Source organism: Macaca fascicularis, chromosome 1 (genome assembly GCF_037993035.2).
Source record: "Macaca fascicularis isolate 582-1 chromosome 1, T2T-MFA8v1.1".
Classification (NCBI taxonomy): domain Eukaryota; kingdom Metazoa; phylum Chordata; class Mammalia; order Primates; family Cercopithecidae; genus Macaca; species Macaca fascicularis.
Genome location: NC_088375.1, coordinates 62,480,293 through 62,502,061, shown reverse-complemented (window position 1 = coordinate 62,502,061; position 21,769 = coordinate 62,480,293). Strand labels below are relative to the sequence as shown.

The window sequence follows — 21,769 nt, the reverse complement described above, 5'->3', positions numbered from 1 at the left end:
TTGCTGACTCATCCTTCCTGTCTTGATCTTTAAATGTTGGTGTTCCTTATGGTCTGGCTCAAGGTGTTCTCTTCTGATTGGATACTCTGTCCCTGGGCCATCTCAGCCACATGAATGGCTTCCGTTGTCATCCACATGCAGATGACACCCAGCTTCCTAGTCGGTGTCTTTTCTTCTGAGCCCCTTATCCTTATATTCACCTGCCTAGTTGACTAAGTTGGATGTCTCAAGAAACCTCAGACTTAAAATACTGAAAGCCAGAGTCGTGATTCTCCTGCTACATCTCCCACTGCCTTCTCACCCGCTGCCTGATCCTCCTCCAGTGCTGCCTGTTTTGTGAATGGCATAACCTCAAACCTCAGTTCTGCACGCCATCAGCTGGGAGTCACTGTCATCTCTTCCATTTTCTCCACCGCTTACATCCGGCCCATCACCAGGCCCTGTCTACCTCCTAAAAAGCACCTGGGTCCATCCACTCCACTCCTCCCCATCTCCACAGCCTCCACACTAGTTCAGACTGACTTTGCCTCTTCTCCAGGCTGTGGAATCATCTTCTCATTGGTATGGTTGTATCCACTCTTGAATCTCCGATTGTCAGAGAAGCCAAGAGAAAAGAAAGTGTCAAAAAAAAAAAAAATAGAGTGGAAATGCTTCTGAGAACGAAAAAATGTTCCCTGGCTTTAGTAATTGGGTCTCTGAATTGCTGCTGGAATGACCTTTTAAGGACACAAATCTGACCTAGTCACATTCTGTTGTACTCTCAAAACTCTTAAGTGATTCCCGTGCTCTTTAGGATGACCAGTGGGATGGTCTCTTGTGGTATCTGACCCGTGCCTGCACTGCAGCATCCTCACTCCCCTCCCTCACGCTCTGCACTCTGCACCGTGGCCTTTTTCAGCTCTTTGACTGCTGAGCTCCTTTTGGCCTCATGGCCTTCACATGTGCTGTTTCCTGGCCCTTAATCACTCTTCCCATCCCTTACTTCTGCTCCCTAAATACTAGTTATCCTGCAGATCTCAGCTCAAGTAGCCCTTCCTTAAAAAAGCATCCCTATACCTTCAGAATTTTACCAGGCCCCAGTTAAACAATGTCCTGTATGCTTTCTTCATAACACACATAATTACATCTAATTATACAGTTAGGTGCTTATTAGAGAAATGTCCATCTCTGCCACTAGGCTGTGACCCTATGAGGGTAGAGACCCTATCCATTGTATTATTGTTATCATTGGTACCTGGCACAGATTTGGCTTTTCCAGAAAATCTTGGGAGAGTGAATTCATCCATGAGAAGTCTTTAAATACAAAAAGAATCCATGAAAAAGTCCAAAAGGAAAGCTATTCCTTGTGTGTGGCATTGGTAGACCAGAAGACCATGCTCCTGCTCCCTTCCCTTCCCTGTCCTTCCTCAACCAAAGATTCAAAAGTCATTCACTTTGAGTTTCCAATGTAGGCTCCTCCACATGAATAGATTTTTCAGAAATAGCATTAACCTTTCACATGTGAAAAGCTATTTACAGTCAGGTGCAGTGGCTCATGCCTGTAATCCCAGAACTCTGAGGAGGCTGAGGTGGGAGGATCACTTGAGGCCAGGAGTTCAAGACCAGCCTGGGCAACATAGTGAGACCCCCCCCCCATCTCTACGAAAGATTTAAAAAGTAGCCAGGTGTGGTGGCCAGCGCCTGTAGTTCCAGCTACTTGGGAGACTGAGGCAGGAGGTGCGCTTAAGCCCTGGAGGTCAAGGCTGCAGTGAGCTAGGGTAGCACCACTGCACTCCAGCCTGTGCAACAGAGTGAGACCCTGTCTCAAAAACACGAAGAAAAACTATTTACAACCTACAAAACTCTTTCACATATATTATGGTGTTTGATTTTTTCTTTCTCCTTAGAGCTACACCCATGAGGAAGCTGGGGTGTGTATTATGATCACCTGTTTCACAGTGAAGCAAACTGCAGCCCAGAGAGGAGTGGTGGTTGCCCACAGTCACACAGCTGATCAGTGAAGAGCTAGACTTGAGCCTGATACTCAGGCCCCACTTCCTTGCCCTTTTTTGAGACAGAATCTCACTCTGTCACCCAGGCTGGAGTGCAATGGCGTGATCTTGGCTCACTGCAACCTCCGCCTCCCGGGTTCAAGCGATTCTCCTAGCTCAGCCTCCCAATTAGCTGGGTTCACAGGCACGCACCACCACACCCGGCTAATATTTGTATTTTTAGTAGAGATCGGGTTTCACCATGTTGGCCAGGCTGGTCTCGAACTCCTGACCTCAAATGATCTGCCCGCCTCAGTCTCCCAAAGTGCTGGGATTACAGGCATGAGTCACTGCACCCAGCCCTTCCATGCTGTCTCTACTGCTGCATATCGGTGCTTTATAGAAAAGAGATTGCTGCAAGTTCAAATTATCCACAGTAGTGGAAGGAGGAGTGGCACCACAAACAACCACCACCACCCACAGGGACTGGGAAAAAGGTGGGTCTAGAATGTCATGTGCAGTTTGGTTTGGAGCAGACCAAGTTGGCTTGGTGGGGCCAGCACTGGCCTCTTGCTTTTCTCAGATCTTCACAGGTCTATGGGGATTCATTCCATGCCAGGAATGGAGTACTCTGGAACAGGAGTGCCCAGAGAGTCCACAGAGTAAGGAACGAGGATGATCAAAGCTGAGAGAAGACAGTGGCTCCTCACCACACACTCCAGGAGGATAACATGCGAGCTCTTGAGACATGCACACCCTCCCTGGCATGGCTTCTGCCTACTTTGCCAGCCTCTTCTTCCACCCCTCACTGCCTCCCAGATGCCCAAGTTAAACCAGTGGTCCCCAGTTGCTCAGCCATCTCACGCAGCTTCACACCTCTGAGCTTTTCTCGGACTGTTCCTTCTGCCTGGGTGCCCTTGATAGTCTCCTCTCCTGGCTGACTCTTACCAGACAGACTTCACTACTCAGCTCTAGTGGCATCTTTTCCAGGAAACCCTCCCTAAAGCCCTGAGAACTCCTCCCATGAACAGAGCACATTCAGCACATTCTATTAAAAGTCTCTCTTTGCTGGGTCTTTCTCTTCTGCTGGATTAGCAACTCCTCAAAAACAGAGACTGTGAGCTATTTATATGGGCAACTCCCAGTGTCCCGCATGTAGTAGTAATAAAATCACAACATATATTGAAGCTTTACTATGTACTAGATGCTATTTAAGTGCTTTATATTAACTCATTGAATCCTCAGAATAACCATATGATTATGTTTTACACCCTATTTTTAAATTGTTTTTTAATTTTTTTTAAAAAAAGTATAGATTAACTGGAGATGCAAAGAAATGTGCAGGGAAGTCCACAGTACCCTTCATCCAGCATCCCCCAGCACCAACATCTTGCCTAATTACAGTGTAGTGTCAAAAAAAGGAAATTGACATTGGTATAACCCATAGAGTTTATCTGAATTTCACCAGTTACACATGCACTCCTTTGTGTGTGCCTGGTTTTGTGTAAATCCACCACAATCAAGCTACGTAACTGCACCATCACAGGACTCCCTTGTGCTGCCCTTGTAGAGCCATGCTACCGCATCTCGCACTCTGTCAGCCACTCAGCTATTCTTCATCTCTATAATTATGTTGTTTCGCAGTTGTTATATAAATGGGAACATTGAGTCTGTAATTTTTTGTTGTTGGCTTTTTTTTTTTTTGGAGACAGAGTTTCACTCTGGCATCCAGGCTGGAGTGCAGCGGCACGATCTTGGCTCACTGCAACCTCTGCCTCCCAGGTTCAAGCAATTCTCCTGCCTCAGCCTCCCGAGCAGCTGGGATTACAGGTGTGGGCCACCACGCCTGGCTAATTTTTTGTATTTTTAGTAGAGACTGGGTTTCATCATGTTGGCCAGGCTGGTCTCAAACTCCTGACCTAAAGTGATCCATCTGCCTCAGCCTCCCAAAGTGCTGGGATTACAGGCTTGAGCCACTGTACCCGGTGGCTTTTTTTGTATTCAGCATAATTTCCTTGAAGTTCATCGAGTAGTTGCCTATATCAGTAGTTTGTTCTTTTTTGTAGTATTCCATGATAGGGATATGCCACAATTATGTAACCATCCACCCACTGAAGGACATTGGCATTACCTCGTTTTGCAAATGAGAAAGCTAACTGGCCCAGGATCACATGACTAGCAAGTGGCACTTAATAAATGTTTAGCAATAAGCGCCTAATAGATGTTTATTGTATGAGCTCAACTGAATGAGGGTACTTTATGCTCTTTGGTTAACACCTAGCATGGTGTTTTACACATAGTAGGTGCTCAATAAATGTTTGCCAGCGAGGATGTGGATGAGATGGCATTTATATTTACATAACTAGCATCATGACCAACTTATTCCTATGCCTAGACATTCACAGGAGAGGAATATGTCCCTCTCAATAGCGTACACTTTCCGTTTTACTTAGAATATCAGGAAAGGAAAATTGGGGCAGTAAATATGATCACATACAGGGCTGGCATTTTATTGCCTAAAATGCCCAGAGCTTTTGGTTTCAAATTAATATATGCCATCTTTTCATAGTATTTTGCATCTAATTTGCAGTTTGCTCATTTTATCAAAATGCAAAGCAACCCTTCCAACTCCTGCTTCTTCCCATACCACCGCCCTCCCAGCAGGTGCTGGGTCAGGCTGTGCCGATGCAGTCTGCAGAAACAATTGGTTGGGTTCCGAAAGTGTCCATGCTAAGCTAAAAAGTCTACTGGGGTGTTTTAGCTTGTGGAAGCAGTGAGTTATTTTCACTCAGCGGGGGTCTCAGGAGGTTTAATTGCAGAGGATTTGTGGAGCTGTTGGAAGTCCTCAACCTCAGGTGTGAAGAGCCAAATGTGATTAAGTGATTGGAAAGGAACCACAAGTTGGACTAGTCTCTGTCCTGGGCACAGCGCCCAGGAGATGGGCTTGCTTGAGCAACTCCCACTGTCCCTTTGAAGAGTGAGGTGACAAGAGAGCCGACCCCAGCCTCCAGGGACACATTGGAGATAAGTGGAGTCTCCAGGGTGGCCTTTCACAGAGAGTGCCCTGTGGCCTTAAGGGGAACCCATGATTTTGGCCAATTAAGGCCACAAGTAGGAGGGACAGATAAAAAGGGTAAAACTGTGGGCCTTGCCCTCAAGGAACTACTAATGATGTCGACTCACCCCCAAAGCAATTAGAGGCCAGCTATGGGGGTGTTCACACCTGTAATCCCAGTGCTTTGGAAGGTGGAGGTGGGAGGATCACTTAGAGCCCAGGAGTTCAAGACCAGCCTGGGTGACAGAAGGAGAACCTGTCTCTGAAAAAATAAAAATGAAAAATGAGACTTTAAAGTAGTTTTGGCCTTTCGGCGGGCCATGTGGGACTGTGCCTTCAGACCCCCAGGGAACGCATGATCACTCTGTTGTTAGGGGCAGTTCTTTTTAAAAATTTTGTCTGTCTTTTTCTTTCGTGTCCATCTGTGATCCAAGTTAGGGGCAATTCAAAGGAAGAGTTGAAGCATTATCTTCCTAAAGAGAATGGAACCTCACCGGGGAAGACAAAATGGACTGTTGGGGAGGATGAACTGGTGAGGAAGTGGGGTCAATATTGGGGTAGAGAGGGTGACGTGTCTGATTTAGGACACTGTTCTAGGGACTCATGGGGAACTTTGGCACTTTAGGGAACTGAATGGGATATAAGAGCTGACCATCAGGCTACTGCAGAGTGTAATGAAAGACCAGATGAGGCTGTAAAGAGGGACCGTAATGGGGAGTGGAGGATGGGCCTGCCGAATGGCAGAGAACTGACTCCAGAAGGAGAATGGGCACAAGGCAGGCGCAGAAGATGGGGAGGGAGTTCCAAGAAGGAAGTTGGTAGCATGGCAGACGATCCCATCAGGAGCTCCCCGAGGCTGAAAGCTGCAGAAATGCTGTTGGATTGAGAAGAGCTGTGGGATTGAAAATTAACTCACAGGGGCTTATGCAAGAAGGGTCTGTGCTTAGAAGGAATCACAGGTGAAAGAGGCGTTTTTATTGTTATTTTTAAAGGTGGAGAGAGGGTAAGCAAAGGAGTGAGTTTCCTGAGGAGGTGGGAAGGGATGAGGTTGGTTTTAAAAATTCCTCTTCCCTTAAGTCAGAGTGAAGGGAGAGAGAGTGAACGAGCTGCGCAGAGGTGTGGGAGGCACAGTGATGGAGGGCAAAGGGGGTTACATCACGATCTCCATCTCCATCGGCCTCAGGAGGTCAGGCAAGGCAATCTGTTCTGAGGACGGGGTGCAGATGGGAGCACGGTGAGGGGCAGATCCAGAAAAAGGACTGTGCAGAGGTGCCGGGGCAGCTGCAGGGGAGGAATAAAGGGATTGCAGCAGAGAGGATTGGTTGAAGCTGGAATCATGAATGCATAATAGGGCTGGCGGCTTCAGTGTTGTCTTCCGCAATGCTTTGCGGGGAGAGGAACAGAGCTGGGTGGGGAGGATTTCTAATTTTTTATTTGAGGCAGGGGCAGCAATGACCTCAGTAACCTTCACCTCATTTTGTAGGACCTAGGCTGCCCAGTCTTCTGCAGAGAAACACTCTACTTCCCCCACCAGCCTGGCCGCTTCCTGTGGGCAGCCCAGCGGGGAAGCCCACTCCGCTGGCTTTGCTGTCTGAGGGAGCTCTCCATTTTTCAGAGCTTGTGGTCATTTCTCCTTGGCCTGACGTATCAATGGATCCAGTTCTAAAAGAGTCCCATTTGCCCTCCATTGCTCCCTGTGCGCTGTTTTCATTTTTCTCCCCTCGTCGATCTTGCAACAGCAGCGTAATAGCCTCCGAGAGGGTCAGACTGGGAAGATGAATGCTGGCCTGTGGGGGACTGCAACCTGCCTCTCCATTAGTGAGGTGATGGAAGACAGGGAGCAGAGAATGGATAATCCAAGGAAACACAAACAGACACACAAGCAGCTCACAGGATAACCTACACAGCATTTCCTCTTGTGCTTGGAGTGTGCTGTGATGACTTGAGTGCCACCGATTTGCTGGTCTAATTAGGTCTGACGTGGACAATGTGGTTGCATTTCCCACGGTAGAGAGGGCAGGGAGGAGAAACCAGGATGGGCTAAAAATGTTTGCTAGGGAGAAGCCACCAAGTGAAAGATCCCCATGTGCAGGCACAAGCAGACAGGAGAGCCTGTGATGGCTGCCACTATTTGAAGACTTGGTGCATTAAATGGACCCAGATACCCACAGTTCACCCCAGAACATAGCTCCCTACTCAGTGTACTCCTCACATGTTGTGTGTTAACTCCTTCCTGGCCAAGTCAACCAAGTAGAATGGCTGGGAAAGTTTCTCATGAGTAGTGCCAGGGTGATGATCTGGTACGGTTTATCCCTGTTCCTACCTGCACCCTTGCTGATATGCTCCAGGTCCATGAGCTGATGCCTCCAGGTACTTTCTGCCAGAGGAGCCATGAAGACTCCCAGGGGCCACTGCTCTGCCCTTCTGCCCAGTATCAGTTGATGCTTCCTTGGTGCCATTGGCATCAGTTGATGGTCCAAATGGGGGATGGAGGGGAGAGCCCCTGAGGCAGACAGAGGGCAGATGATAGAATAGCCTAAAAGGCCTCTGGAAATGAACTATTTGAGGAAACATGAATTCTGGTGTCCATGTCCCGTGTAATCTCGAGCTGCTCACCAAAGCTTTCTGGGCCTCCATTTCCCTTCTGAGGCCTTTTTTTTTTTTTTTTTTTTTTTTCCAGCTCAGTCCCCTGAGCCATCCTGAGAACAGAAAGGGGTTTAGTTAAATCAGTTTCCAGTGACCATGAAACCAGGCTGTCAGTAGGGAGGGACATCTTCAAATTCTCCTGGGTTTGTGACAAGGCTGGAGTATGTTTTCAAGTGTTTGGATAAGATGTTGTGGCAAAGTTACTCATCAAATGTGTATTTAGGTCCCAGTTCCCAAATACTTACCAGCTATTTGACCTTAGACAAGTTGTGCTTTACCTGAAGACCAATTGTTCATCCATAGAACAGAACTTATACCTGCCTCACACATATCTGTGAAAATCAAATAAGATAATGTGTGAGAAAGCATTTTGCAAGTTCATAAATGTCCCATCACTGTAGGAGGTTGAGAGGGAGAGGTAGCAGGGAACATGAAAAGATCATGGGACTTGAGTCATGTGGAGCCAAGTTCAGATTCCACTGTGAGTTGTGGCCTTGGACAAGTTGGTGAACATCTCTTAGTCTTAGTTTTGTCATCTGTAAAGTTGACATAAGTAAATTACGCCAGATAATTACCAGAGGATTAGATGGGATGGTGTTTGTAAAGGGTCTGGCATATGGTAGATGCCCCCGCCCCTTTCCCCACTCCCTGTATGTAGCTCCCCGTCACTACATCTTAGCCCTCCCAGACCCTTAAGTCAAGGATAGCTCAAGTCATCATTTGTCCACATTTTCAGATGCTCAGACTATCCTGGCATTTGTCTATGAAGTGCCACATTGTCTACACCCTCCCCAAGGTCTCACCTTTAGCTGTGGGTCTTCAGTCTTGGGTTCCTTCTTCCTTTTGGACAGAAGGTGCCTGCTGAAGATACAGAACTGATCACATCCAGTCTCCAGACCCTACAGAGGGATCAGGCTATTCCGTGAAACTCCACCTCCACTGGGGACCAGCTTTCCGCAGCAGCTACCCTTCCTGAGCCAAAGCCACTCCATGAGGTTTGCCCAGCCATCCTGTGGCAGGGTACCCAGGGTGCAGGGGTACAGGAGAGCATTCTTTGCTCAGAGAGATTCTCATCCCTGATGAGAGGATCTACTCCCTGTCCTGATCCTTCTTAGCCCAGAGAGCAGCCTCTCATTTCCCGCTACCGCTTCTGCTGTCCTGACCGTACTTTCTCTGTGCTGCAGTGTGGCCAACCTCTAACCCTCCCTGCCAACGGCATCCGGGAGCTCTCAGCCACCCAGCTGCCCCTCATGGCTCCCAGCAGCATGGCGCTTAGACCATCTAACTGGGCAGATGTTCAAGCCCCTGCGTGGTCTTTTCTGGTCTGTGGAACACCTGTCTCAAGATCACCCTTGGGGGTGTGGGGCACTCAGATGCAGATTCCCAGACAGCACTTCAGACCAACTAAATAGATTCCAGGCTGGCCAGAAATCTGCATTGTAGATAAGCTCCCACAGGATTCTTATGTACAGGAAAGTTTGAAAACCATTGGTGTGACTTTTTCCCCCGTTTTTATTGAGGTAGAACTCATATAGTGAAGTAAACAAATCATGCGGGCAACTTGAGTTTGAATATGGAGTATACAATATCCCCATATTACCACTCCCAAATCAAGATATAAAACAACATGTAGAACATTTCTAGCCGCCTAAAAGACTCTCTTACACTCAGCGTTCTAGCAATGTAGACTGGTTTAGCCTGTTTTTGAATTTCATGGGAATGGAGTATTTATCTTTTTTGCTCCACATCGTATCACTGCTTCCCACTCTTAAACGTGCAGACAACTCCTCTTCCATCCCATGTACCTTACCCTCTTCTGATAGAGAGAAAAAAATCAATCAATCAATCAACTGAATTTTTCAGGACCTCGCCCTAAATCCCTCTTATGGCAGTTTCCTCCATCCTCCCCTCCTCAGGCCTTGGGGAGATCACATTTGGCCCCCATCCTCCAAGCATTAGTGTCTCCAGAGGCCCAGCAGCTGTCACCAATGCTGCTGTGGAGGACCTGGGCCCACTCCCCTGCCAGTCCCTCTGTAGACAGCTACTAGGACACTCATTTGTAGTATATGGCTTGTCAGAGAGTCCAGGCACATTCCAGATGAAATTGGCCAATTTAAGCTACAAATGAAAAGACAAATGAGATGGAAATTGCACAGAACAAGACTGTTTCTCATCAGGAGGTATCACTCCTGACATGCTGAGCTGTGCAACCTGTTTAGGCCTCTCCCTGCCACTGAGGTCAGCAGGGCTTTCCCAAGGATGGGAAACACCACCTCCTTCACACGCACAGCCAGGCAGAAGAGCAGCCCAAGAGGCTCTAAGACGAACAGAGAGAGAGAGAGAGTAAGTGGGGGAGGAGGCAGAAAGTAAAGGACACAAGGCAGATACCTCAGAAGCAAGGCAATAAAGAAAGAGGATTTATCATTCCAAAAAGGAAAAAAAATATGTTGGACATCTGCTATTTACTAGGCCCCATTCTAGGTGTTCAGACTGTCAAGATGAACAAGACCTGCCCTTAAGGAACTCCCAGCCCTGAGGAGGAAAAGAAAGAAAGTGAGATGATGGAGATGACGACAGAAAAGGCAAGGGGAGATGGAGACACATCTATAAACAGGAGGAAGGCCAGCTGGATGGAGAAATGCGGGTGAACGGGAGACCTGGAGAGGAGCAGGAGCCCTGTGAACAAGCCAAGGGCATGGAGCTTGGCCTGCTGTCGCCCCCTGGACCAGGGAGAAGCAGCCTTGAGGGTCCTCTGGAAAGAGACAGCTCACAGATGTCTTTACAGGCATCAACTCTTTGGTTCTTGGTAAAGTGTCAAGGAGTGGGCCTGGCAGGGAGTTCACCAATCCAGTGAATGGGACAAACCAATGAACAAAATATTTGGATGATGGCTTATTCTCTATTATGTAAAGAGGGGTCAATGACCCAGGAGTTCTTAGTCCCTGGGTCTCTGTCTCATCTATTTTTTGTTGAGTTTAGTGAATTGCAGAGTCCAGGAATACAAATTTGTTTTCATGTGGATCCAAGCTAAATACAGTTTTAGTAATAATAATAATAGCAAACACTTGTAAGGCACTTACCATGAGCCAGGCTGTTCTAAACACTTCACACATAGTAACTCATTTGCATAGTAAATACACCGGGGAAAAAATCCTACAATGCATTTCAAAGCCAAGCACAAGTGACTTTTGAACTGTCCATCACACACACACACACACACACCCCGGAAAGTGGGTTATGAACTGTTGACCACCTTAAACCTCTCTCTTTTAGGTGGCCATAAGACAGATGTCCTGGGAGGCTGGGTTTGGAAAGCCATTCCAGGAGCACTTGAATGATTCCAGATTGCAGTGGGCCAAACAGGCTTACCTTCCCCCTCTTCCTCCTCTGAGCTGGAGCACTTCAGGCCAGGCTCCATGCAGGGTGCTCAGGCTGGACGGAGACCCTAGAGACTGTCATTAGGGTAAGTGTGGCCCTCTCTCCGGGGACTGCTCCCTGTCCATTACCAGAGCCAGAATCCATGTGCATTGCACTATTGTGGATGTTGCTAAGCGTAATTGCTACCAGGGAACTAGTTTCCATAGTGACAGAGGTACAGTAGGCCCTTGACATTCTCAAGGGAAACATCATAGCCCTTCATGAATCCATGGATTAGAGACTACCACATAATTTCCCCCATAAAATGCAGTAAACTATGACTGAGAAATATAATGAGAATGGCTATTGAGGGCAAAGTCACCCAACTCTCAGCTTGCCAGGAGGTTCGCCTGCTGGTCTCACAGCACTGGCAAGTCAGCATTACATATTATGTCATGTCAGACTGGGGTTGGTCATAATGGCAGAAGCCACCTTATGATAAACAGAGAATACCAGTGACTGCCTTTTGAATGACAACAGCAAGGAGGGACTTCTGTTTAAACATGATGGACTAACATCCCTGGTGCTCTGTGCTGCCTCCCCAAACCACACTACGAGTAAAGAAGTAAAAAAGATGCAGGCCCACAAGGGCAGGGGAGGAGATCAAAGCAAATAAATGTCAGTACAATTTTGGAACTTGAGAAGGTAACTGACTTGGCTTGATAGAGCAAGAAAAACCTAGAGACTCCCAAAGAGAGGAGTCAGTAAGAAATGGGCAGATTCCTGCTGTAAAACCACAGAGAGGCTGAGAAATGGTTGGCATCTGAAGACAGGGTATGGAGTAGGGCCAGAAACAGGAGAGTGATACCTCAGATCCCTTCCTCACCCCCATTTCACCCCATGACTGTCCCTGCTTTACCCTAGAGCATCCTGAAGAAAACTTTGCTTTCCAAAGGGACTGAACCCAAAAAGTGCTGACTTGGGGATATGGGTACAAGTATGGGTAGAGATGAGGCACTATGTTGGAAAAATGAGCATTTGCTCAAAGTTTCCAAGCCAAATGGGGAAGCCTTTTGGTCATTTCTTCCAGTTGGGTCTAAAAATATTGGTAGTTGGACAAGTGATGACATTTGGGAGACCCCCTCCCTCTCACTTAAGCCCTGCCCATTCCAATCGGCTTTAAATGTCTCACCTGTAAATACGAACCATTGACCGGGCACAGTGGCTCATGCCTGTAACCCCAACAGTTTGGGAGACAAGGTGGGCAAATCACCTAAGGTCAGGAGTTTGAGATCAGCCTGGCCAATACAGTGAAACCCTGTCTCCACTAAAATATAAAAATTAGCCCTGCATAGTGGCATGTGCCTGTAATTCCAGCTACTCAGGAGGCTGAGGCAGGAGAATGGCTTGAACCTGGGAGGCAGAGGTTACAGTGAGCCGAGATTGCGCCATTGCACTCTGGCCTGGGTGACAGAGTGAGACTCAGTCTCAAAAAAAAAAAAAAAAAAAAAAAAGAACCATTGGCTAAGGCTTACTAGAATTTTAAGAGAGGTATCTAATATTTAAAAAGCATAAGCCAAAATAAACAATAAATAAAAACTTGAAGAAAGGAAATACTATGCAGGGAGCAAAAGAACAAATAAAAACCTCCATCGCCACCTCAACTGATATCCTCAGAGAGTTGAGAGACAAAATTATACCCACAAAACAAGATCATGGGCCTTTTTAAAAAATTGAGATATAATTCAAATACCATAAAATTCACCATTTTAAAGTTTACAATTTGGTAGTTTTTAATATATTCACAAGGTTGTACATCCATTGCCATTATCTAACTCTAAAACATTCTCATTATCGCCCCCAAAAAACCCCATATCCATCAGCAGCCACTCCTCATTCTCCCCTTCCCCCAGACCCTGTCAACCACTAGTCTGCTTTCTGTCTGTATAGATTTGCTTATTCTGGACGTGTCATATAAATGGAATCATACAATTCGTAGCCTTTGTGTCTGGCATCTTCCACTTAGCATGTTTTCAAGGTTCATCTGGGTTGTAGCATGTGCCATTACTACGTTCCTTTTTGTAGTTGAATATTTCTGCATTATATGGATATACTACACACACACACACACACACACACACACACACAGAGATAGATATTTGGAGATGGAGTCTTGCTGTGTCACCCAGGCTGGAGTGCAATGGCTTGATCTCGGCTCACTGCAACCTCCGCCTCCCAGGTTCAAGTGATTCTCCTGCCTCAGCCTCCCAAGTAGCTGGGATTACAGGCCCGCACCACCACACCTGGCTAATTTTTCTATTTTCAGTAGAGGCGGGGGTTTCACCATGTTGGCCAGGCTAGTCTCAAACTCCTGACCTCAGATGATCCACCCGCCTCGGCCTCCCAAAGTGCTGGGATTACAGACATGAGCCATCACGCCCATCAGATATACCATATTTTTTTATCCGTCTATCAGTTGGTAGACATTTGGGTGATTTTTATTTTTTAAGGAAGATGCACAGAACAAGGTCTTGGAAACTTAAAATATGTTGTTTCGTTCAATGAAGATGATTACTTTCCAGATGGCAAGGGTCCATTAGGTGCCTAGCACAATTAATGAAGAAGAGACCCTCACAAAGACACAACATTTTGCGATTTCAGAATGTCAGGTGTAAAGTGAAGATTCCACAAGCCAGGAAGAAAAAGACAGGCTTTAGGATAGAGCAGACTTCTCAACAGCAGCCCTAGAAGCAAATAGGTCATGGAATGGTGTCTTCCAACATGTGAGGGAATGTTATTTACGATCTGAAATTATATTTCCAGTCAAACTGTCAGATATGGAGGCTCAATAAAGACATGCAAACATTTGCAAAAATGTTCATGCAAAAATTTTCAAACACTAAGACTTTCAAGAAACTTACCTCTTTTTCAAAAGCAACTCAAAAAAGATGTACTCTATCAAAACAAGGTGGAAAACAAGAAAGATGACATGAACCCCAGGGAAAGACAAATCGTAAGAATATTCTGTCATAAGAAAAAGCCTGAAAAGATATGCATCAAAATGTTAACAGTGGTTAGCACCAGGAGGTAGAAAAGGGGATTATTTAAATTTTCTCCATGTTTTTCTATACCTTCTAATTTTTCGATAAGAATGTCATACTGTACTTACCAGTTACTATATCTTTGTCACACATGGATGCAGAGAGCCAGGGGCAGGCCAGAGATAGAGAAGAGACAAAGAAAGAATAGAGGGGGGCCGGGCGCGGTGGCTCACATCTGTAATCCCAGCACTTTGGGAGGCCGAGGCGGGTGGATCACAAACTCAGGAGATCGAGACCATCCTGGCTAACACGGTGAAACCCCATCTCTACTAAAAATACAAAAAAATTAGCCAGGCGTGGTGGCGGGCACCTGTAGTCCCAGCTACTCAGGAGGCTGAGGCAGAAGAATGGCGTGAACCTGGGAGGCGGAGCTTGCAGTGAGCAAAGATCGCGCCACTGCACTCCAGCCTGGGCGACAGAGCGAGACTCCGTCTCAAAAAAAAAAAAAAAAGAAAGAATAGAGGAAAGGAAAGACGTGGAGCTCTGAGGGCCACTGTGCTGCTCTGAACACAGTTATCCTGCATTTTGGTGCCCTTGTCCTGTCGGCAGCCCCCAGGGCCACAGTCATATTTGTGAGTCTGTCTGCCCTGCTAGGTACAGAGCTTCCTCGGGACAGAGGCTGGATCTTGTTCATCTTGTATCTATTCCCAGTGCCTGGCAGAGAAAATACATGGAATTGGTGTTTGAATGGATGTAGAGAGGAAGAGAAAGGAAGGAGGAGGAAAAAAAAACACCTCACCTGGCTGGGCACAGTGGCTCATGCCTGTAATCCCAGCACTTTGGGAGGCCTAGGATGGCAGATCACTTGAGCCCAGGAGTTCAAGATCAACCTGGGAAATAAGTAAGATCCCTTCTCTAAGAAACAAAACATTTTTTAAAAAATTAGCTTGGCATGGTGGCACATGCCTGTAGTCCCAGCTACTTGGGAGGCTGAGGTGGGAGGATCACTTGAGCCTGGGAGATGGGGGCTGCAATGACCCCAGATCACGCCACTGCACTCCAGCCTTGGTGACAGAGCAAGACCCTGTCTCAAGAAAACAAAAACGAAAACCCACCAAACATAGAGCATAAACTTGGTGAGACCTGAAGTAGGGATGCCATCAAGGTTGTAGCACCACTTGCTAGGGTGGTCAGTTCCACCATCGGAGAACTTGCCTCAGCTGGGTCCAGCCACCTGTGTCCCACTCCCACTCGGCAGTTTCTTCAGCCAAGGCCTGGGGGAGCTGGGAATGTCCACAGGGGCTACGGAATGGAGAATGTCTTTTGCACACATTAAAGTTTCAGAACAACTACACTCACACCACAGTTCCCCAGCTACTGATAGTCCCAGAGCTCTTATAAACCTCCTGGGGCCCACTTGAGAGGAACACTTTGGGTTCATGGCAGGGATGTTGTGCTGGGGGAGTGGCAAGGAAGGAAGCCCTGATTTGTAGTGTTTGCCAGTTTTCAGTATTTCCATCACAGCCAATTTCAACCTACGATGTAATGTTGTTGAGGGTGGAGTTGGGAAGAGGTGAGCCCCGTCAGCTCTCATGGACTGGTGCAAGCTGGTTCCAGCACGCACTGGTTAATGCCAGTGATGGATGTGACTACCAAGGGCCACTTCTGCATGAGCACAAAGTTGGACGACTTGGATGGTTGGATGGAATCAAAGAGCTTCTGGTCCAGGGAAGGATGCAAGTAGCCACATGTGCTGTGAGTACTACCAGGGAGAGTTTGGCAGCGAGTTTTCTATCGGGGGAGGCAAAAAGGATGAAGACAGCTGGATGGGACCTGCGATACAAAGAAAGAACTTTGTACAACTTCCTTATCGACTAAGAAAGCAGGCTTTCATTCTAATTGTTCTGGTTTGCAGATGAAAAAAAAAACCAAGGCCTAACAAGCTAATGGTCACACAGCTAATAAATAGGCCACCACTGGGACAAACCCAAGCCTTCTGATTTTTCATTTAGATTAAACTTGTCTATAGTATTCAAACCCGTAAGTCTTTTTTTTTTTTTTTGAGACGGAGTCTTGCTCTGTCGCCCAGGCTGGAGTGCAGTGGTACAATCTTGGCTCACTGCAAGCTCTGCCTCCTGGTTCATGCCATTCTCCTGCCTGAGCCTCCTGAATAGCTGGGACTACAGGTGCCCGCCACCATGCCCGGCTATTTTTTTATTTTTATTTTTATTTTTTGTATTTTTAGGAGAAATCGGGTTTCACTGTGTTAGCCAGGATGGTCTCGATCTCCTGAGTTTGTGATCCACCCGCCTCGGCCTCCCAAAGTGCTGGGATTACAGGCGTGAGCCACCGCGCCTGGCCTTAAACCCATAAATCTCAAGTGAACAGCTTGAACATTCCAGTATCCAGAAGGCTCCTCATACCCCTTCTCAGGCAATTGGGTCTTCTAATTTTTAATCCAGTCCTCTTTACACCAGTCCTTACTGACTTTGGGTTGGCAGTATATCATGTACTTACAAGTATGGCTTCAAGGACAATGTTCCTCAGTGGTTAAGCACACAGACTTTGGGGCCAGACTGCCGAGATTCAAATCCCAGCTTCAGCTATGTGACCTCAGGCAGGTTACTTAATCTTAGGTTTTTGGGGTTTTTTTTGTCAGGGTCTCACACTGTCACCAAAGAGGGAGTGCACTGGCATAATTATGGCTCACTGCAGCCTCAAACTCCTAGACTGAAGTGATCCTTCCACCTCAGCCTCCTGAGTAGCTGAGACTACAGGTACATGCCACCATGCCCAGCTAAATAATTTTCCTTTTCTTTTTTTGAGATGGGGTCTCACTCTGTTGCCCAGACTGGGCCTTACAGGGCCTACAGGGTTCAAGTGATCCTCCTGCCTCAGCCTCCCAAGTAGCTGGGACTAAAGTTGCACACCACTACACCTGGCTGAATTTTTAAATATTTGTAGAGACAGAGTCTCACTATGTTGCCCAGGCTGGTCTTGAACTCTTGGTCTCAAGTGATCCTTCTGCCTCTGCCTCCCAGAGCACTAGGATTACAGGCATGAGCCACTGCACCCGGGCCAATCTCTGTATTTTAGATTCCCATTTATAAATGAAGATAAAGGCATCACAGGGTTGTTGTAGGCTTAATATGGGTTAATACAAGTAAAGTGCTTAGAAGAGTTCCTAGTTCATACCAAGTGTTCAGTAAGGGTCAGCCTGTCATTATTTGGCAAGGGAGAAGCAGCCGTCCTGGCCCAGAAATCAGAGAGGTGTGAAGAAGTTGATTAGAGATCAAGAAGGTAATCAGCCTCAGGCTTCCTTCAGGGTTTCCCAACCTGGGTTCAACGGAACCAACTCCTAGAGGAACTTAGAACTTCTGATTTGAGAGGGGCTAGCCATCTTGTAGCTGTGTACTTGTATCTTGCAGATGAGAATCAGAAGCCCAGAGTTCAGTGTGTGCCCTTATATTAATATTAGGCTGGTGCAAAAGTAATTGCAGTTTTTTGCTGTCACTTTCAATGGCAAAAACTGCAATTACTTTTGCACCATCTAATACTAGTCACTTCCCTGCTCTGGGACTCTGCTTCTTCCACTGAAAAACAAGGAAGCAAAATGAGGTGGATACCGAGGTCCCTTCTGCAGAAGCTCTGACCTGAGGACCAACTCACCTTGCTTAGATGTGGAAGCTGCCCCTGGGACAGACACTCACGTGAAGGTAGCAGGTTGGTGGGAGAGGCAAGACCTCACTTCCCTGCCAGCGCCCTCCGTCTGTAGGGGAATGGCTTCTGAAATGGACCCAGGTGCAGGACTGCCCTGGGCTAGCTCTTTTCCCAGGAAGCAGACCCAGTTGCCTGCATTGGAATCACCTGCTTGGAAGCTTTTCGATCTGCAGGTGTCTGGGCTCCACCCTAAGGAGTGGGATGGGCATTTGCATGTTAACAAGCTCTCTGAGTGATCCTTGAGCACGCTCTGAGTTTGGGAAATATTGGATTGGAGGGCTGGGATCCAGGATGGGAGGTGCAAGCTCTCATAGCAGAAATAGCTGCCACTTATCCAGTACCTACTCCATGTGGGGCACTTTTGACATCTCTAATCTTTACAACCACCACCCTGCAAAGTAGGCATTATTACTCTAATTGTAGGGAAGAGAAAACTGAGACCCAGAGCAATTAACTTGCCAGGCATCACCCAGATAATGAGACAAGGAGCCAAAACTTTAGCTCAGGTCCTTCTTTGCTCTTCTGCCTCCTTGCTGAGCTCCTAAACAGCTGCCTCTTACCTGACTCGAAACAGCGCTGGGAGGTGACCAGCTGAATTGGGAGAGGGGTGGGTTAATGTAAAGGCGGCTACAGCTGTGGATCAGGGAGGCAAGGAGGAAGGTGAGGGGACAGGGGTGGAGAGGAGGGGGAGAAAGGGAGAGAGGAGGGGGAAGGGTCCCATGGCCCATCTCTGTTTTTCCCTCTCCCTTTGCCTTTCAGGCATTCTTCAGGCTCACAGCCACTGTTTTGACAGGGTGTGAAGCCATCCGCAACCTTTGTCTTCTCGGCTTCCCAGCCTCCTATTGTCTCACTAATTAAAGATGTCTTGAAAAATTCCCCCTGCTCTGTGCTGCTTGGCAGAATGCCAGCATCCCACTGGGGAAAGCCACAGCAGGCATCTGGTACCCGGGCACTGGGAGACACCTGGGCCCTGGCAGAGCTGGCTGGGGAAGGGAGTTGGGCCAGGGGAGAAAGGAAGCAGCCTCAGGGCAGGGCAGGCAGGGGCTGGTGATTCTTAAGCCCTATAGCAGGAGGATGGGGTTCTGGAAGGAGGGCTGGGAGTTCTCACCTATCCTCGGGTAGAGTTGCTCAGTCCCCATTCGAAAGAGTTTTCTGCACGATTCCCCAGGAGCCCCCATCACCGGCTCCTATGTCCGACAGAACTTCCCTTGGGATGCTTTTTGTGGCAACTCACCTGAAAGCTCCCACTCCCCAAGCCTTTGCTCAGGCCGTTCCTTCTGCCAAATGCTGACAAGCAATCCGGTTTGCCTGGGGCTGGGGGATTTTGCGGGGATACAGGACCTAAATGCTGAAATTGGGAAATGGGGACAAGTTGGTCACCCCACTCTGCTTCAGCATCATCCAGGTGTCAGTCCCTTCTTCAAAGAGGCCACCCATGTTAATGCAGCACCAAGTCACTCTCCTATGACCTTGTTTAGTTCCTGAAATAGCGTTTTATTGCTGCCATAACAAATCGCCACAAACGTAGCAGCTTAAAGAAACACACATTTGCCATCTCACAGCTCTGTCGGCCAGAAGTCTGTCCGGGTTGGCTCGGCCGATTTCTCTGCTCCAGGTTTCAAAAAGGCCAAAATCAAGGTGCCAGCCAGCTGGACTCTATCTGAAGACTCTAGGAGGATCTGCTCCTGAGCTCATTCAGGTGACTGTAGGACTGATGTCCCTGCTTCCATGCTGGCTGGCAGCTGAGAGTGGTCCTCGGCTCCTAGGCAGCGCCCTCCAGTCCTTGTGCACAGCTTCCTCAGAACCAGCAACAGGATATCAGATCATCGCACGCTTGGAATCCCTCTTCTGCCTGCCGCTGGAGAAAGCTGCTTTAATGACTCATGTGACTAGATTTGTCCCACCCAGATAATCCAAGACATTCTCTAAAGTTCATAACTGTAATTACATCTGTAGGGTTCTTTCTGCCCTGGAAGGTGACAGATTCCACTGGCTCTGGGATTAGGGTATGGGAGTCTTTGGAGCCCCATCCCTCCTGCTGTCCGTCGTTCCTTCCGAGCCCCTACCACTCTTTGATGTCTACTTACACGTTTATTGTCCATCTATCCCCCCAAGTAAAATCCATGAGCGGAGGGATTGTGTTTGAGTTATTCAGCGCCGTGTCCCCAGCCCTCCTAAAGTAACACTTGGCACACAGTGGGTTGTCAATGTTTGTTGAATGAGTGAACTTTACAGGGACTTTTGGATGCAGAGTGGAAGTGGGAACTTCGGTAGGTCCAAGGAGGCTTCTTAGATACACCCCTCCGCAGAGCAGTTGGCGTCAGGTAGGCAAAGCGCCCCTCCTGGATGCCAGGCCCCAGCTGCTGGCATCCCCCAGCCTACCTCTCTGCCAGTGTTCTCCCCTCTTCCCACCTGAAGGATCCCTACCCTCACCCCTGACCCTCAGTCTCTCCCTGCCTGAGAATCCCAAAGGGCAGAAGCCACTGCTGAGTGTATCCCTGAGGGGTGGTGACGAGAAAAAGGCAGGGCCTGCCTGGCCTGCGCTGGGTTCAAGGCAATCCACCTGGGACTTCAAACAATTAATTTCCCCAATCTGCAAAACGATCAGCTTTTGAGGGAAAACAATTAGCCCGCTGCAAATTGTAATTGTCACCTCACTCCTGATTTTAATTTGGACTAATGAGGGCTAAGTGATTCCTGCTCCCTCCCCTCCCACTGCCCCTAGGCCCTGAGCCCTCACCTGCCAGCGGGCACTTAACCCTCAGCTGCCCAGCTTGCATCAAAGGCTGAGGAAGTTTTCGGGTTGGCACAGGGCCCAGGGCCAGGCTGGACCGGTGCTGGCAGGAAGGAGGGAGGAAAGAAGAGAGCACCTCCCACCCGGCCCACAGAGGAGTTGCCTGTTTACAAGGCTCATAGGCAATCAAAGTTTTATTGAATGGAATTGACTACTGACTCACTCCTTGTCACAGCCAGTTACCTCTGGCTGCACAGTCTCTGGGGACCCTGCTTCCAGGAGTGTCTGCCTCCTTCAGGCCAGGGTGCCTTTGCCTGGCCTTGCTCTCCCCATACCCCCTACTGCCGTGGTGGGGCTAGGCCATGATTCTCTGCAGCCGGGAGAGGGCTCACGTCTATGTCTGCCAGTCATGGGGGTCAGTGTGGGAAGTGAACCTTGGATCGTTTAATCGAACTTCCGTTCCTCTAAACAAATTAAGTCCTAGAGAGGAGAAGAATCTGGTCAAGGTCACATAGGGGTCAAGGCCCTGGAGGAACTCACAGCCCTTCGTGTTTCTTCTTATTGGTTGCTTAATTGTCTATCTTCTTACCTGGACACTGCTTTCCTCTCTTCCCTGCACAATGCCTGGCATGTTCAGAGATGCAGGAAAGAAGAAAAGAATGCATCCCGAGCAACCCTGTCCATGTTCTTCTACCACCCCCCACCCCCATTTAGCCTCATTTCCAGTTGGGTTGGGTTGATTCATTCATGTGCACATCCATTCGTTCACATACTGCAGCTGTGTGCTGAGAACCAGGCCATGAGCTGGGGATACAGAGGTAAATAAGGCACATCCTTGCCCTCTAGAACCTCACAGTCTAGTGGTTTCTGAATGTGGGGCTGTTCAGCCCAGAGCCCCTGACCCTCAGCAGGTTGCTCTGGGGCGAGAATCAACCCTGCGTCCTGAGCAGCAGCAGGTGAGGGAGTCAACTGCAGCTCCTGGCTTCTGCCCCTGGCCCTGTGCTCATCCACCTCTTTGAGTCACCACTGCTTGAGGAGTTAAATTTGGAATCAGAAATCCTGAGTTCTTGTCCTGGCTTTGACGCTGATTTGCTCTGTGGCCTTCCACAAATCCCTTTACCTCGTGTCCTTTCTGAAGTCAGGGTCTCGGCTCTGGTGCATCCACCTGTCTTTTGGTGACTCTGGCCTGACCTCATCCCAGCTCCACGCAGCTGCCTCTCACTCCATGTGCCAGTGGAGGCAGCTC

At 48.1% G+C, this 21,769-nt stretch overlaps 1 protein-coding gene across 4 annotated transcripts in view; it reads left to right on the top strand.

Moving 5' to 3' along the window:
- Positions 1 to 21,769, top strand: part of LRRN2 (leucine rich repeat neuronal 2) — a 67,950-nt gene that overhangs the window by 15,055 nt on the left and 31,126 nt on the right. For 2 of the 4 annotated variants that reach the window (XM_074033896.1, XM_074033899.1), the window contains exon 2: positions 10,945 to 11,134. The exons of the other annotated variants lie outside the window; for them this stretch is intronic. The gene's annotated coding sequence lies outside the window, so the exon portion shown is untranslated. The remainder of the gene's footprint in view (positions 1 to 10,944; positions 11,135 to 21,769) is intronic. 4 annotated transcript variants of the gene reach the window in all.